General features: G+C 44.2%; 1 protein-coding gene across 1 annotated transcript in view; it reads left to right on the forward strand.

The window, feature by feature from the left end:
- The first annotated feature begins 6,054 nt into the window (after positions 1 to 6,054).
- Positions 6,055 to 7,500, forward strand: part of LOC115541013 (protein phosphatase 1 regulatory subunit 29-like) — a 97,756-nt gene continuing 96,310 nt past the window's right edge. Inside the window, exon 1 of the mRNA XM_030352729.1 lies at positions 6,055 to 6,337. The gene's annotated coding sequence lies outside the window, so the exon portion shown is untranslated. The remainder of the gene's footprint in view (positions 6,338 to 7,500) is intronic.

Raw genomic sequence — 7,500 nt, forward strand, 5'->3', positions numbered from 1 at the left:
CTCTAAGTCTCTCCCCCACTGTATCTCTCCATCTCTCTATAGAAGACAACAATCAGTCTTCTATTTCCCATCCTTTCCCTCTCTTCTCCTCTGCCTGCCGGTGTCTCACTCTCATTGTTTCCATCCCTCTCTAAATGGAACATAAGGAAATGTAATCTTTATTTTATTCAGTCGACTCATCTGTCGACCATGTTGATGTCTCCCAAATGGCTTTCTCTTCTCTCTCTCTGGTTCCCAAGCTTTTTCTCTCTGTCTCTCTTGCCCTGTCTCTCTCTCCCTCGCTCCGTGCCTCAGAGCGCCATACGCTCTCAACCTCTCTCTATCTATCACCTCTGTCCACCTTCCCCATCAACTTTCTGTGTGTGAGTCGGTGTGTGTGTGTGTGTGTGTGTGTGTGTGTGTGTGTGTTTGTGTGTGTGTGTGTGTGTGTGTGTGTGTGTGTGTGTGTGTGTAAATGAGTGTATATTCAATTTAAATTGTACCACATTAATTCAACAATGGTGATCATCTACTGGAACTCCAGGTATTCATGTACGCCCATGAATGTTTCATTCCATCACCAAAGTCTCCTGGTGTTGAACCCGACTGCAGTTGTAACTCCACGTCACAGCCCAGCACATTGCTCAACTCACCATGTGTGGATTGCTGTGTCTGACCATGAAAAGAATGGACATTTCAACACACTGCTAAAATGTTGTAATGAAAGCTAGCTCTTCAATGTATTGTCATCAGCCATCACTTGTTGGCTTTGTTGCCTTATTTTGGATGGTGTCTCTGTCCACACCTCTAACATCAAGTCAGGCTCTAGTTAAAAATGTTGTGTCTGAGGAAATAAAGGGCTCGGAAATCAAAAAGGGTGTACCAACTCACTGTGAAATAAAAAAACAAACCCCCAGATCGAAATGTCCCTTCCACACTGTGAACAAATTGTAAAGTATTGTTTGAATAATAAAGAATCAGATCACCCATAGTGTTAAAAATTGAGGAAACAACTGATTTGCTTTCGATAATCAAATCAAATGACTCTAAAAATAAGAAGTGAGGGTGTCGTTTGTAAATACCATAGTTTAGCAAAGTCAAAGTCTGTAAATGTACTGCCATCTGTTTTTAAATGAAAGTGACTTGTCAAGATTTAACTTTTTCCCGGCTTTGAACATGTAAATATGTTTTTCCAATGCCAATAAAGCCATTTTAATTGAATCATAGTGTGTTGTGGTTGGGTGTAATCTTTCAGTGCTTGCAAATACAATATTTCTTATCCATCGCCTGTTTCTTCAAACCAATTTCAATCAAACGTCTAAGTGAAAAGTACCCCTCCAAAATCCAGTAAATACCATTTGTGGGAATAACAAGAACTATACTTGGATTGATTTCCTTCCAGATTGAACTTCATCTGCTTCGTCAGAATCATTTCTTGTATTTCTCCAAATGTGAGCAGAAAACTGAACAAGAGGAAGCGGATAGAAGCTGTTCTGAAATCATTTCTCAACAACAGAAACCTCAGCGTAACCGTCGACTGGTTGCACCGTGACTTATTTCCTTGTGTTTTACTCTTTACTATGTCAGTAGGCAAAATTAAGATACATATTATGACACTGTCTATGTGGGTGTGTGTATGAGGAGGAGATGGAGGAGGAGAATTTGGAAGAGGCAAGGCCATGCTTGAGTGAAGAGAAATGGGAGGTAAATATTAAAGTTGAAGGACAGGAAGACAGAGAGAGAGCCAGAGCGAGAGAGAGAGAGAGAGAGAGAGTGAGAGAGAGAGAGAGAGAGAGAGAGAGAGAGAGAGAGAGAGAGAGAGAGAGAGAGAGAGAGAGAGAGAGAGAGGGCTCTTTATACAATGTATCGTCCCTGTCAACAGTACAGTTTGTCCTTCTGTGTGTGCATGTGTGCACCTGTGTGTATGTGTCTGTTAACAGGTGTGTGTGTATGTTTGTGCGAGAGTGTGTGTGTGTGCGTGGGTCTGTGTGTGTGTGTGTGTGTGTGTGTGTGTGTGTGTGTGTGTGTGTGTGTGTGTGTGTGTGTGTGTGGGAACATTTGAGTATCTTTGTGTGACATACCACCGACCACCTAGCATCCCCTACTCTCTGCTCTCCTTCCCATAATGCACTTCTCCCCTCTCTTGCTACAGCCGCCACACAAAGACGCTATGAATATTGATGAATGACACCACACAAACACTTCTCCCTGATGCACTTATTAAATTGATCAAGTGAAAACCTGAGCGGCGATGATAGTTATTGATCCCTTGATTGATTAGACACATGGTCTTGTGGCTCAGTGTATGGCTGTAGAGCCTCCCTCCACTGAACAGTTTACATTGAAGTTCAGATAAAGACATAATGGTTTGCATGTAAAGATCTTGCGGCATGTAGAAATTGACAACCGATCATGGAAGCAATCAGTTGACGGCACTCTGCATGATTATTGATATTGGCAGTTGAAATGGATTATTTAGGACTACATTTCCTATTTAATGAGCCTCATATCTGTGTACAAAAAACGTAGACATACGCACATGCATGCATGCACGCACACAGTCACAGACGCACACACACAAACACATAGACACACAATCCTATCCGTCCTATCCTCAATCTGCCAGCTGCTGCCTCAATTCAACCAGTAACGACCGGCGAACATTTGACCAACCACATGCGTGTGTGTTCCAACATCAGCACATGATGGTAATATTAAAAGCCCTGTGAATGAAAATCAAACCATTAAATGTATTCAGAAACTCTATTATTGAGGTTCTTATTAAACATCTATTAGGTGATTCATGGGGGAAAATATATGAAATGTTAAATTCAGCTGAAGCCAGTGCGGCTGCCCAGAGTATCTCTAATAGAGGCCGGCTGTGCACATCAGTGGTTTGCTTCTTTGAAGGTGCATTGTGTGAGGTAGTAGTAGTGCACTTTATAGGAAACCAGATTTAAATTAGTACACTCAAACGTCGGACAGCACTACAAAATGGTGGCACACCAAGTGGTACACTGTATGGGGAACAAGTGAATGATTCAAACATACCACGGATCATTGGCATAGAACGTTTGCCAGCAGGAAGGGATTTCAGATCATAGATTCATATCCCATCTCTGCAGGAAGTGATGTCAGATCATAGATTCAGATCCCATCTCAGCAGAAAGTGATTTCACATCATAGGTTCATATCCCTCTCTCGGCAGGAAGGGATTTCAGATCATAGATTCATATCCCATCTCTGCAGGAAGTGATGTCAGATCATAGATTCAGATCCCATCTCAGCAGAAAGTGATTTCACATCATAGATTCATATCCCTCTCTCGGCAGGAAGTGATCTCAGCTCATTGATTCAGTTCCTTCTCTCAGCAGGAAGTAAGGTAATCCTCTCCCTTTTATTCAGATTTTTCTATTGATCTACCAGTAGAATATCAAGTAATATTCACCCCATTAGCTACACGCTTTCAGTGTGACGTTTATTGACGTCACAACACAGACAACATCATCCCTCATCATCTCATTTCTTATTATGATTATGTTATTTCCATACTTTTGTGCCTTGAATATCTACAAAGCCCATTGTCAATGCTTATCACTTTATCATTTGTTTTCGGGACTTGGAAATGTTTGAGTCATGTTTAATAATGTCATGGAGATCAACCTGACCTCTGCAGTACTTCAGTTCGCACTTTTCAGTTATTTTTGTTTGTCACTCCAATTTGGATTGTATGCGCTGTTTGTTCTCAGCGTGACTTGGGAGTCTCTTTGCATACGAGGGTAGGCCTGCTGAATGTCAATGTAATGTAAATGAGCGTCTCCGAAATATCCTGATGGTTTTTGATGCTGCCGAAAGGTTTAGATTGAGAGAGATGTGGTTAGTGTGTGTGTGTGTGTGTGTGTGTGCATAAAGGTATGATTTACATGATTATTTTTGTGTCTTTATAAGGCTATGATTTACATTGATTTTTTTTGTCTGTATAAAGGTATGATTTGTGCGTTCCCATCTGTGACAGTTCATTCCGAACGTGTTTGTCTGTCAATTAACCTGATCAAGTGAGTGTGTCATTTTACATGTAAATGCATTTTTATGTTCCTAAGATTTCTGACTGATTGTTGAGCGATACATGAGTGTGTGTGTGAGTGTGTGCGTGTGTGCCCATGTTGTTATTTGCATGTGCAAGTATGTATATGAGCGAGAGTTGCATTTGGCTGTGTGCTCTAAGCTTCTCTCTTTCTTGCTGTCTCTCTCGCTCTCTCTCTCTAGCTCTATCTCCTCTCTAGCTCTCTCCCCCTTTCCCTCCCAAACCCCCTTATACTCTCTCTAGCTCTATTTAGCACTCTGCTCCTCTCTTCTCTAGCTCTCCCTCCCCAGCTCTCTCTCTCTAGCTCTATCTCCTCTCACCTCTGTCTAGTTCTCTCCTCCTCTCTCTCCCAAACCCCCTTATATCTTCTCTCTCGCTCTCTCTTCTCTCTCTTTAGCTTTCTCTCTATATCATCTCTTTCGCTCTCTCTCTCTCTCCTCAATCTCCTTTCCCTCCTCTAATTCCTCTCCTCTCTCTATCCTTTCCTCTATCTCCTTTCTCTCTAGCGATCTCTCCTCTATTTAGCACGCTGCTCCTCTCTCCCTCTAGCTCCCTCCTCTCTCTGTCTAGCTCTCTCTCCTCTCAAGGATCTCCATTACAGAACGCGGATGGATTTCATAACAAATATCGATGAATAATCTAGTGCTTTCCAACTGGGGTTTCTGTTCTACCGCCATGAATGCATTCAGTTCAAGCAAATACCTTGCCAATCCCCGCCATCTTTCCCCTGAGTACTCTACCTCTCTCCTTTGTTCTCACTCCTTGCCCTCCGTCTACCGCACCTTGAGCTATTCCCTCCATCCCTTCTGCATATGATCTTGTAAGCCACTTCTCCCCCTCAGCATATCCCATGTTTTTGAGGAAAATCGACATCTGACATTTATCATTGTATCTGCCAATCAGATCCTCCCCTTCTCTCTCTCTTTCTCTCTCCATCCTCCCTCATTCTCTTGCTCTTTATCCCTCCATTACCTCTCTCTCTTTCTCTCTCTACAATTTATTCTCTGCCTTTTATCTTCGGTCTAACCTTTTCTTGATGAGTTTGTTAATTTTTTCATGTTATTCACACAGAGGGAGACACGGTGAAGTTAGCTGAAAAACTGAAATGACATGTTTCCTGTCAAAACCAGGCCGTTGCACCTCCCCTTCCTGCGTCCCAGATGGGTTTTGGCCCTCGGCATAATGTGGGCATGTGCACAGATGCGTGCGCACGTGTGACCTGACATTTCAGAGGGCCATGTCTTATTTCCTGGCACAGCGGCAGCTGATTGCATATTTGACGTTTAGGCGTGTGTACGTGCTTGTGAGTGTGTATGTTTGGGTGTGCGTGTTTGAAATGGAATAATTGCCTGAGGGGCCATCCCCCTACGTCCACACATGCACCCTCGCAAATTGACCTGACCCATCGACACACCAACACAAAGACACGCTCACATATCCATACAGTAACACACATGCGGGAACAACACCACAATACGTGGGATTTACACAGAGCACTCCTCGACATACGCATAGCAGTTCTCCAATCGCTTTGTCATCCTGTTGAGATGCGTGCCGGCATGCGACACCTGCATCTCCGGGCTTCACAATGAAGAGGCTTTGAGAGGCTTTGAGCATAGGAGTGTTGTGCCTCGGATTCGCAGACGCCCCACTATGCACGCATACCTAACGAGATAGACCAAGCCGGGGTCGCAATCTAGTTAGCGTCGAGGGGGTGGCAGGCGGAAGATGGAGGAGCGCAAATACAATTTTGAAAAGCAGGTTAGGCGTCGCTTGGTATGCACACTTCATTAACAACACAGCAAAACAAAAGCCAGGACCTAGCTTTTGCATGTGATTCCATTTGGGTTGTGTGTCCCTGCCACTTGGTCTCACCTTCATATCGGCTCCCTCGTCTTCTTATCTTTCCCTTCCTGTCTGTCTTATATATTGGGTTAGCACCTTGTGTCATCGGTACTCAACTCTCTGTCTTCGTTTTCTTCCATAGATCCCTGTCTGATATCTGAGGCCTCAGCCCACCAGGAAAGGAAGGCAACCGCCTATTCTGGATCTCTACCCGTGGCCACGGCCCTTACACACCTGTTACCTGTGGCATCAACCCGCAAAACCCCTGCTGCGGGTGAGGAAGTACAGACCAGTGCAGAGAGAAGGCTAACACCAAAATCCCCTTGAGAACAAGATAAACACGGCCATCCCAGCGCCGCCACCAACACCCCCCGCATCTCTCCACCCGGTTCAGGTTCTTTGACCAAGAGAAGGAGCCGTCAGTTACTGGTGAGCCAACATACATCTTTGCTTTTTCTCTGTCTGTCTCTGTCTGTCTGTCTGTCTCTCTCTCTGTCTCTGACTTTGTCCCTCTCTCTTTCTGTGTCTATCTCTCTCTGTCTCTGTTCCGTCCCTCTCGCTCGCTCTCTCTGTCTCGCTCTCTTTCACTATCCAGCCCTGGCTCGCTCGCCGGTACAATGCTTCCCGGTGCAATATGCTGCCATATTTGCAGTCAATTTGATTCTAGCGAAAGGCAATCAGGTTGGGCTGGTGGAGGTGGAGGTTTGAGTGGTGCAGGGAAGACTGTAGTGCATTGGGCTTGGGGCAGGATGAAGGAGCCAGCTATGGGTGACAGCCAAGCCCCGTTCCCTCTCCCATGGATGAGCCTGCTGACTGGAGGAGCGAGGAGCTCCCAGGGGCGTTTCAATGTGAAACAGCTTTGGCATGTGAGAGGATTTTAATGGCATCCACAAAACTGCCCCCAAACCAGATTAAACTGCCAAAAAATGGGCCCTGTACTACGAAGGCGGGGAATTTTCCATTTATTTATCCACTTATTACCATGTCCAACATGGCCTGGATAGTGAAATTACTTGAAGAAATATATTGCTCTGACATTTATAATTCGTCAACAAACAACATTCTCTCTTGTTAAATGTTATTGACAGAGAAGGGTTATGCAAGCGTTGTGCTTTGAATCCACTGTGGTTTTAATGGGATTCTGTCCTGGTTAATGTAATTACCTCATGAGAAACATTCCCTTACTAAAGCTAGCGTAACGATGAGGTGTTTGTCTTTGGGCAGCATATCAATGAGGATGCCACTTCTTAATATATTGTTGACAGCGGCTCTCTGGTATTCGCTGCAACTGTGGGGCAATGATGAGGCCACCTTTAAACTGTATAGCTTCTCACTCACGAAACATTCACCACCGTGCCTGGTGGCCCACAATTGCATTGTGTTTTGCACATCGTTATCAGATTGTACACATAAATGCAATAACAGGCGCTTTGAAAACTCAATTTCCTAAAGAACTCATATAGGGAAAAACAATATTGCACAATCCATATTGTATCAGCCGCTAATCCACTCAAGGAAATGTAACTGTGAAAGACGTGTCTGCCAATAGTTTTCACACCTTGAGATCCCAACATACACACACAACACACAAA

Source organism: Gadus morhua, chromosome 3, assembly GCF_902167405.1.
Source record: "Gadus morhua chromosome 3, gadMor3.0, whole genome shotgun sequence".
Taxonomy (NCBI): Eukaryota; Metazoa; Chordata; class Actinopteri; order Gadiformes; family Gadidae; genus Gadus; species Gadus morhua.